Raw genomic sequence first — 10091 nt, 5'->3', positions numbered from 1 at the left:
CAGCAAGGCAGCTCACATCCTCTCTGGTCTTGCTCTTCTTTCTGGGCTTATGGACATGCTGGGGTTTGTGGGCTGTGAATCCATCCCCCCAAAGCATGTTTTTGGGAAGTGTGCTTTATAAAGCACTGGCAGGCATTGTCTGCAGCTTTCTGGGATTCCCAGCCCTGTCTGATAGAGGTGCATCCCATTCCTGTGCCAGAATACCTGATTTATCCTGCCACTAATTTGCAAAAGCTGTTGGATCACACCAAGGGGGGTCACTGACATGTCCAAGAGCAGTCCAGCCAGTGCAGGCTCCCAGAGGAGAAGGCAGTGCTCTCCACACCGTGTGGAGAGGAGTCTTGGCACTAGAGACTCCCAGGTGTGAGTGTGCCTTGGGACAGACAAACCTCCATACCTCCTCCAGCCAGGGGAGCTTCCTGGCCATTTGTAACTTCTGTTTTTGAGGTTAAGACTCCAGTCCCTCCTTGATGCAGCTTCTTGAGTACTGTGATTCTTTCCCAGAATACTTTAAACTCCCTTTCCTTAAAAATCGTGTGAGGATGTTGGCAAGTCTCAACTCACGGAGTAGACCTTTTGCAATCTTTGGAAATGTCCTTCATACGTCCCTGTGTCCAAATAGCTTTCTGCAGCATTCAGACAACCTACTGAGAGCCATGCAAACCCATCCTCTCACCCATCCTTTCTCCCTGTGAACTCAGGATGGTACCCAGGTGTCAGCCCAAAGCACCTTTGTGCCCCATGGGATACCTGTGGCCAAGCTCTCCAGGCTCATCCACCAGGAATGCTGAGATAGTGACATTTGTCCTGTTGGCTCTCCATGGCTCTCCATCAATTGTTTCAGGCACCATCACTGCAGTGAGTCTTTCTAGCACTTCCCAGCCCTTCCACTTTGTCCCAAGTGGTGGGATGTTTCCTGGTCAGGAGTGTCTTCCTGCTGTCTCCACACGCTGCTTCCCATCTCCCTCCTGAGAACCTGCATCTCCCAGCTCCTATCCAGCATGTTCCCAGTGCAATGCCACACTCCAGCTAGTGGAGAAGTAGAGATTAGAGCCCCTGGGGGTCCAAAGCTGAGGCAGGGCAACCTCCCAACTTCCATCCCTCCTTGCTTTTCAAAGGTGTGCTCGTACACACAGCAAGCTGTAGAAGAAAGCTGCCAATAAAGACCCTTATCTGGGGTCCCAGTGTTGGTGGCATTGTCCAGATCTGCTGCTAGAGACATACCTTCTCAACATTCCTCACCTGATGTCTTCCTTCTCCAAGTACCAGCCAAAATACTCCCTTTGGGCAGCTGGGATTTATCAGGGTACTGCAGGAGGCAGAGCTGGGCAGTAACTGTCTGTCCTGGCCTTCTCGAGTCCCTCAATGAACCCAACCCCATCCACAGGGAGCAAGGTTGCTCACAGAGCTGGGGTGAAATGGGCTGACTGCTCCCACCTTGGGCCAAAACCCCCCCCGACACGTGCGAGGATGAGAAGGGAGATACAGAACAAACTGCAGTTTGGAAATGAGATTTGGAACAAACCACAGTTTGGCACCCAAGAAAAGGATGCCTTTGCTTTTGTTTTTTCCCCCCAAAAGAGAAGTTTCTCTCTCAGGATGCTAACTCCGAGAGGACGTGGTGAGTCCTCAGCTGGGTGGGCTGGCTGGGGCCAGCGTGGCACAGTGCTGTGGTTTAACCCAGAGGGCAGCTCAGCACCACCAGCTGCTCATTCACCCCCCTCTGATGGGATGGGGGAGAGAACTGGAAGGGTAAAAGCGAGAAAAAGCAGGGGCTGAGAAAAAGGCAGTTTAATAGGGAAAGCAAAAGCTGCGCACACACAAGTAAAGTAAAACAAGGAATCCATTCCCCACTTGCCATGAGCAGGCAGATGTTCAGCCATCCAGCCGGGCACAGCAGGGCTCCATCATGTGTAACAGTGACTTGGGAAGACAAATATCATCACCCCAAATGTTCCCCACTTTATATGCTGAGCACGACACTGCATGGTCTGGGATATCCCTTGGGTTTTTTGGGGTCAGTTGTCCTGGCTGTGTCCCCTTCCAGCTCCTTGTGCACCCCCAACCTGCTCACTGAAGCAGAGAAGCAGAAAAGGCCTTGGCTCTGTGTGAGCCCTGCTCAGCAGTAACAAAAACATCTCTATATTATCACCCATATTTTCAGCACAAACCCAAAGCACAGCCCCATCCCAGCTACTGTGAAGAAAATTAACTCTATCCCAGCCACAACCACCATACACAGTCCTGGCTCCCCATCCCCATCCTCTGTGGGATTTGACTCTGAAAGGAAAACTGCCCCGAAGCTCACACAACAAAGATTCAGCTCCAGCCGTGCAGATCAGGCCGTGCAGAACAGACAAGAGCTCAGATCCATTACTGGGTTGTGAGGAGCTGATGTCCCTGTGGTGGAACCTCTTGCTGCATCCAGCTGATGGTCCCCCTGCACCCTGCACCCACCCAGTGATGTTACTGGTAAAGGTTTTGAATCCTTTATCCCTATGTAACCACAAGGCTAATGGATGTATTCAAGGCTTGTTCTAGCAGTGTAAGCTCACTGCAGAAGCTCAGGACCTGCCTTTTGGATCCTGGGGGCATCTGTGTGTGTGAGTGAATGCAGCCCTGCAGGCACAGCTGATGCCCAAAGCAGTACTTTAAAAGGATGCTACATAGACCCAGGAATAGAGAAATACTTACCTGGAGGAGAGCAGAGGCACTGGAGCTTAATTTAAACACTTCCAACTCCCCTCCCTCCCAGTTCTAAAATAAATGGACAAAAACATGCCCTGGAAGCTCTTGTAGAGCCCAGCCAGAGATGAGCCTCTCGTGTCATTTCCTCTGCCCCTTGGTAAGGGTCTGCACGCCTTGGGGTGAGGACCAGGGACCTATGAGGGCCAGGGGGAACCTTCTGCCTTCCTCAGGTCCCACCCCACGCTGGGAACCCAAGTGGTTTTCCCGGGGGCAGGTTGAAGGGCAGAGCTGTCTGAGCAGCAAATTGGCTGCAAGGAAAAGGGGAAAGAGCAGTTTGTTTTCCTGGAGCTGCAGGAGGCAGTGACTGGAGACACCTGGATACCTGGTGTGGCAATTTGGGCACTGTCAGAGGGGAGCCAGGGGGCTGTGTGGCAGCTCTGGCTGAGGAGCACAGCCGTGGGTGGCTGCTGGGTGCCTCTGGACCAGTGCAGTGCTGGGCACTTGGGTGCAGAGAGGAGCTGAGAAGCTTGGAGGTGATGTTGGCAGGAGGGAGCCCATCTCCCTTTGCCCTGGGGAGTAGGATCTCCTCCTGTCTCCCAAGGCTTGTTGCCTCAAAACACCGGAGAGAGTTACTCTCTCTCCTTTTCCTGGTGTTCCCTTTCCAGAGAGGGGAACCACCAGCTTCCTCCCTTGTCAGAGCAGGCAGAGAGTCCTAGCTTGGAGTGTGGACCAGCCTCTGAGCACCAGTGAGCTCCCCCTTGCAGGGCACATGACAGAGCTGCTGCCTCTCTCCCTGTTTGCTTTGCCAGAGGCTTCCTCAGGTCACATTTGCCCATATGAACAGTGCCCTGTGGCCAGGCTGCTCCATGGATCCATCAGGGTGCTTTAAGCCTCTCACAGTGTGCCTAGACAGAGGCTAGTTTGAGGATATTGCTTACAGGGATATTTTGGGAACTCATTAAACAGAGAATTATAGACCAGCCCTGGTGTGACTGAGATAGCATGGTTTGTAAACGTGCAGGAAACACGAACATCCTCTCAATAATTAAATTCAATTAATTGTTTTACAGCTGCTCAGCAAATACCATGTGGGGAGACACAGTGCTCGGATCCCTCAAGGTCTGGATGGAGCAGGAAAGAGACTGTGGTGTGTGGAGCACCCAGGCTGTGTTAGGGAAAGAAAACTATTTACAAAACAGGACCATTAGCAAACTGGGAGTTTGGGGACAGTCTTGCAGCCAGAACAGCAGCTACAGACCCCTGTTCTGCTGAAAGCAGTGCTGGGGGCTGGGAAGGGGCTCCAGCATGTACGAGGCAATTCCTGTTCCACACCTGGGAGGGGTGGTGTGAGAGAGGGGGTTAGTTCTGCATCTCAGTAGGAAAGGCCTGACAGCAAATGGCATAATAAAACAGCTGCTTTAATAAGATAGAATAAAAGGAAGGATATGTAAGAGCTTGAGGGACCAAAAGGGAAGAACTTCTTTCCAGGTAGAGGAATATGTGTGGCACTGGGGGAAAATCCATCCTGGGTCCATCTGATGCTGTAGGAACACAGGGTGTCCTGCTTCTGAAGGGGCATAAGACTTACTGCATTTGATATTTCTCCTTTTACTCTGCTTTACTAAAACAGCTATTTCATCAAGCCTTTTGCTGTCAGGTATTTCCCACTGAAACTGGAGAGACCCCCCCACGCCACCTCCTCTCACTCTGCCCAGGGAGTGTCCCCAAGGAACAGGCTTGGCAGGGCACTTGGGAGAGACTGCTCTTCCCCAGGTCAGAGCCACAGCTCCTGCTGGCTCTCTGGCCATCCCCAGCCTGGGGAAGCAGGAGAGGTGTGCAGGATCCCTTCTCTGAAGTGGCTCTGGGACCCTCACTCTCGTCCCCACTGCTTCCTTGCATGAAGAAGTGGTGACTCCTGGAAGGGGAAAGGGGTTAAGTGCTCCATGTTGAGTCACAGGAAGCCAGCATTTTCCCCCTAATTGGGGGATCAGAAACAGCCATGCCAAACTGGTTAGAGCTCATATATCCCAGAGTCTCAGGATCCTAGAAAGGGTAGTGGGATGGGAGCCCTGAAATGGTCCTGGCCAGTAGTGGCACCATGACTGTTATCAGCACTAGGTCAGGACGACCACAGCCTCACTGGGCTTAGCCTCACTGAAGCCCAACAATGAAGAGCCCCTTCTCCCATGCTGTGTGCTCTCCTAGGGATACACCACCTCCCAGGAAAGGTAAGATCATCTGGATGCCCACCCTCAGCATCCCAAGCTGCACTACAGGGCTGCTGCCCTGTGTTATGCCCCACCAAGGAGACTTTGGCTCTGCTGCCTTTGTACTTGCCCTCCAGGTAATTTTTGGCCACCATTAACTCAGACCTAAACTGACCTCAAACTGACTAAATGAGACCACCTCCCATCATCCCTCCTCTCGTTCCCTAAACCAAACGAGCATGTATGTGTGACCCCAGCACTTCAGGAGGGGACAGAGAGGCAGGGACAGCATCCCCTGGGGCAGGTAAGTGGGGGTGCTGTCTGTGCCCCACCACTCCTGTAGCAAGCAGAGCCTCCCACTGAAGCCTCTGCCTTGGCAGAGCTGGCCTGGCAGCCTTCCCGGGCGATGAGTTCTGGATGAGGAAATACCAATCGTTGTCCCCGGCTCTGCAGGGTTAATCTCAGTGCAGATGCACGTGGTGCCGCCTGTGCCCTCAGCTCCAGCCAGGACGTGCACAGCAAAGGGCTGAGGAGGGAGCTGCAGACCGGGAAAGACGCGTGGCCACCACTCCATGGATACGCTGGGATAGTCTCGGAGTGCCTGTGGAGGGAGGATCCGGCACACGCACGTGCGTGCCCACGGATCACACGAGCGAGATGCAGCAGATGAGCTGCCTTGCTCTATTTGTAACCTCCCACTGCTGTTGCACAGACTTTGCAAGGAGGAGAGGGAGCTGAAAATGGAGCTGAAAATTGAAACTTGAGGCTCAGATGCTTGGAGGGGCTCAGAAGCCCGACTCAACCCATCACTCCCCACAGGAGCTTCTGTGCCTCCTGGGCCCTGCATCTTGCTCTCATGCTCAGCACTGAGTGAGACTTTCATGCTCCACCTTGGAGCAAAAATCATTTCCATTAACTCATTGAGAAAAGGAGACATAAAGATACAATTTATTTCCAAAGCACAGGATTGTGATATGAAGCGAGGAAAGAGAGAGGGAAGAGAAGGAAAAACAACTTGGTCTTTATTCTTTTAGTTTGCATCCCTTTAGCTGGCTGAAGGAGAGCTGGGTGAGGACATGGCAGTGCCACAGTGTGCCCTGGTGGGTAGGATCCAACCTTCTTTCCTGGCCACTGAGCAGGGATGCTGCATTGAGGACCTTGCTACCTGAAAACTGGTTTGGACAGTCCCAGGTGGCTCCAGCCTGGCTTCCAGCAGGCAGAGAAAGAGGGACTGGTGTGCAGGGAACTGGCACCTGTTCTGTGCCCATGCCCAGGCTGTGGATTTCCTGCCAGGATTCAGCACTTGCTGCCCTGGGTGTTGTCTTTGGGATGTTCCTGACAAAGTCCATGCTGATGGGGAGTCACGAGGGGAACAAACAGGGCTCCTCTCCAGCCTGGGATAGCCCACCCCTCTCCTGATCCCAGCACTCCTTGCAAAGGGTAAGGTGACAATGTGAGGGATGAGGCTCCAGCACCCCTTCAGTCCCTCTGGCTCCTTGCTGAAACTGCTAATTAAAAAGTGCATTTCATCAAGTGATTTTTCTGACGTGAAAACTTTTCCACAAGGAACTGATCCCGAATCCACCAACTCATTTCACATTTATTTTAAATCTAAGCTTTATATTGTGTAGTTTCCTCCAGGGCTTGATTATCTTCTCAGTAAAAGTTCTATTGTTCTGGTTTGTGAGACCTATATTTAGCCTTGCCCTAAGGTCTCTGCACCTCTCAGTACATGGCTCAGATGCTGCCACATGAGCTCCTGGGCTTTCCTATTTATTTGAGTCCATTAAACAAGTTACCACTTCTGTAATATCAAGGGCATTTCCCAGCCATGGGCTGCCTGCAAGCAGTAGCTTGTTGCTGCAGAAGTGGTCTCCTGGATCTCAGAAGTCATTTGGAGAAGGTCCCTTATCTAAACAGTGGCAGATCATATTTAAATAGGGAATCAAGGGCAAAGCCAGACAAGGAGCCTTCTCCCTCTCTGTTGTGGTGCAACCTCAAGTCCTCCTTCCCTGTGTTTCCTACACATGTAATAAGTTACACACCCACTCAGCGTATTTTTACATCAAAATACACAAACCAGGCAAAAATGGGGGGGGACTTTATCTACGGAGGGAATTCGGAGGTGCACAGACATACCTGCAATAGTTCTTTAATACACAGGGGGGTGTAAGGAGGTTGTGTGGAGAGAAGGGAAGAGAGAGGGAAACATCAGAGTGGCTGGCAGAGAAACCCAGTCCTGGGGAGAGTCTCTGGGATGGAGGGGTCTCTCCCTGGGCTGGAGCGCTTGGGAGCTGAAGACGCATTGCCCCTGCTGGTGCCATTTTGCACCCATTTGTCACCTTCCTGGTGACACATCACAGTGCCTGGCCAAGACAGTCCTTCTGGGGGACAAGAAGTGCTGCCCTGCTGATCACCAGCTCTCTGCTGGTGTCCACCTCTGCCAGTCTCACCAGAGGAATCCTCCGGCCCCAGGCAGGGTGGGCAGTGGTGCCCTGCAGAACCAGGCTCCCCCTGTCTCCTCCACCCCGAGTGGTGTGAAGCCTTCCCAAAGCTGGAGCTGCTGACGAATGTGTTGGATGCAGCTGCTCGTATCCAAGGAACGGAGCGTGTGAGCGGCACGGCGAGCCAGGGATCCACAGGCACACGACCGGAATGAGCAACCGGCAAAATTTGGGTGCTAAGGCATGGACTGAAACGTCTGACTGGAAGGATGGGAGGGAAAAGGGAAGGCTGAATTGTTTGTGGTTTGTTTTCATTCATCATTCCTGCTCGTGTGGGTGGACAAGGAGTGAATGAGTTTCTCGGGGAGGGCAGCAAATAAAAGAGGCACACATTTCCTTGAAGGATGAGTGGCTTTTTTTCCTTCCTGGAGCCTGGGCGAATATGTCACAAAGGGACTGGAGGGAACCCTAATAGCTTCTCTGCCAGGCCAATGAAACCACCTGCTCTTGATTTTAATTCCCTTTGGTCACCATGTGCCAAGAGATAAAAGAATTTTTGGGATGAGTTTCATCCATCTTGTAAAGTACTGGTTTGTCTCCCAACAGCAAATGTGCCCAACTTTTCTTTGGGTTGCTGAGCATCTCCCATAATGACAGTGGGCCAGTGCTCTCCCAGCTCAGGCAAGGAGGGGTAGCTGGATCAGGTCTCTGTGCCATGATGGTTTCTTTCTGGAAAGGCAACCTACAGCTACATCCCTCAGTTCTGCCTTCCCCTGCTGGCAGAGGTCTGGCAAGTGCCATTGACAGGCAGGAGATATGGGAACACAGTGGGACAGGAGGAAGCTGGCAGTCATGCCACGACAGCATTGCTGGTGGAGGACTTCTGAGATGGGTCTTGGTTTCCTTTGGTGCAGCCATGCTGCTCATTGGAGCCTCAGATAGGCCAGTGGAATAGATGATTTTGGAGGTCACTCCATCCCAGTCCTTATCTGCCTGAAAGGACTGCCAAGATATGGCTTATTTGACCATGACCCTCTCAACAGCCTGGTGGAGTGCAAGGTGTCCCTGCCCATGGCAGGGGGGCTTGGAATTAGATGATATTTCAGGTATCTTCCAACCCAAACCGTTCCATGATTCTGTGGTTAATCAATGTCCAGGCTGGAGTCTCAAATTGAGTGCTGGGCTTTGATATTTCCATATAATTTCTGTGTTCATTATTTATCACCTGCCTTTCTCATTTCACCTGAGGCTGTGGGGGTGTCCCCCCTGGTGCCAGGAGTCTGGTGTGTCCTGGAGAAGGGCTGGATACTGCCCTGCAGGTACTGATGTTCTCCATGGGCTACACAGCCCCTGTTGCTGGACAGCCCCAAGATGAACAAGCTGAATCCTTGCAGAAAAGACATTGAGGTGGGGGAAAAAATGTCTGCAGTGGGTCTGCTGGTGTTTGGGCTTTTGTAAAACACCTGACTGTCACAGGGAAGAAATGTCCCATGGGGAAGGAAAACTGTGTTGCCTTGGCTGGGGTATGAGGGGGGTGTCTGCTGAGTCTGCCATCTTCACACCAGCAGGGCTTGAGGGTCCCTGCAGAGAACCAGGATAGATCTGGTGCTGGGGAGGGCTGGAGGAGGTGGAGGGACACACTTGGAATGCACACATGGTTCTGAGGATAGCCCCAGCACAGGCCCATGCTGGATAACACCAGGGGATGGAATGAAGCTCTGTCAGAGGGGGGTAGGTTAAATATTAGGTAAAGGTTCTTCCCCCAGAGGGTGGTCAGACACTAGAACAGGGCAGTGGGCATGGCCCCAAACCTGTCAGAGCTTTGGGACAACACTCTCAGGCACAGGGTGGGATTGTTGGGATGTCCTGCCAGGAGGGCCAGGAGTTGGACTCAGTGATCCTTGTGGGTCCCTTCCAGCTCAGGATATTCTGTGGTTCTGTGCTGTGTTCCCTGTTATACCAAAAACCCCACATCGGGTCTGCAGGGGCACATCTTCGACCAGTATGGAGGAGGCTGAGGGTCTGCAACATGTGGAGGATGCTGAAGAAGTGCAGCTCGCCTGCCTGTGCTGTTGGGGGTCAACATCTCTCCTTGCAGAAGAGCTGCAGTGTTCCCTGAGGTGGGGAGGGGCACTGGGACACTGCCCCGTGTGGCATCAATCACCAGGAAGGGCTCTGTGCCAGGAGCTCCCTTGGCAGAGGGAAACAGAGACCTGAGAGGTGCTTTGTTTTGTAGGCATCCCTGGGAAATATCAGGAGGGAAATTAAAGGGGGTAAATGAAAAACCAGCCCCCACAGCATTTGCCTGAGGGATGAAAACCTCTGATGGTACTGCTGAATGCTTGGGGTCCTCCAGGCAGGGTGGAATCTGGGCTGAGTTCAGATGCCCTTTTCGAGATGGCAAATATGGGTTTTCACAGCTGAGAGGTAGGGGAGATTGGATAAATGAAAGCAGATCACAGACCTCCTGAGTTATCTTGTTAGTCTGTGAACAAGGGTCGAGTCTTTGCAAGGCAACTGAAGTGAGATATTTTTAAAGTATGTTATTTAGGCTCCATTCTCTCAAAGCTAGTGTCCAGGTTGGTCTGGTGACTGTACCCAGGGCTTTGCCTTATTCATTTCATATGTCAAAATGCCCAAGAACCTACAGAAAAGAATGATTTTACATTTATATGGGAAAAGCAGCATGGAAGGGGGGAAGGGATTTAGTCCTAAACCATTTCCCAAATGATAAGAGAAATGCAAGTATCTC

This window comes from Pipra filicauda, unplaced genomic scaffold (genome assembly GCF_003945595.2).
Source record: "Pipra filicauda isolate LSUMZ 115617 unplaced genomic scaffold, ASM394559v2 scaffold3_size10097308_pilon, whole genome shotgun sequence".
Taxonomy (NCBI): Eukaryota; Metazoa; Chordata; class Aves; order Passeriformes; family Pipridae; genus Pipra; species Pipra filicauda.
Note: the sequence above shows the minus strand (reverse complement) of the source record.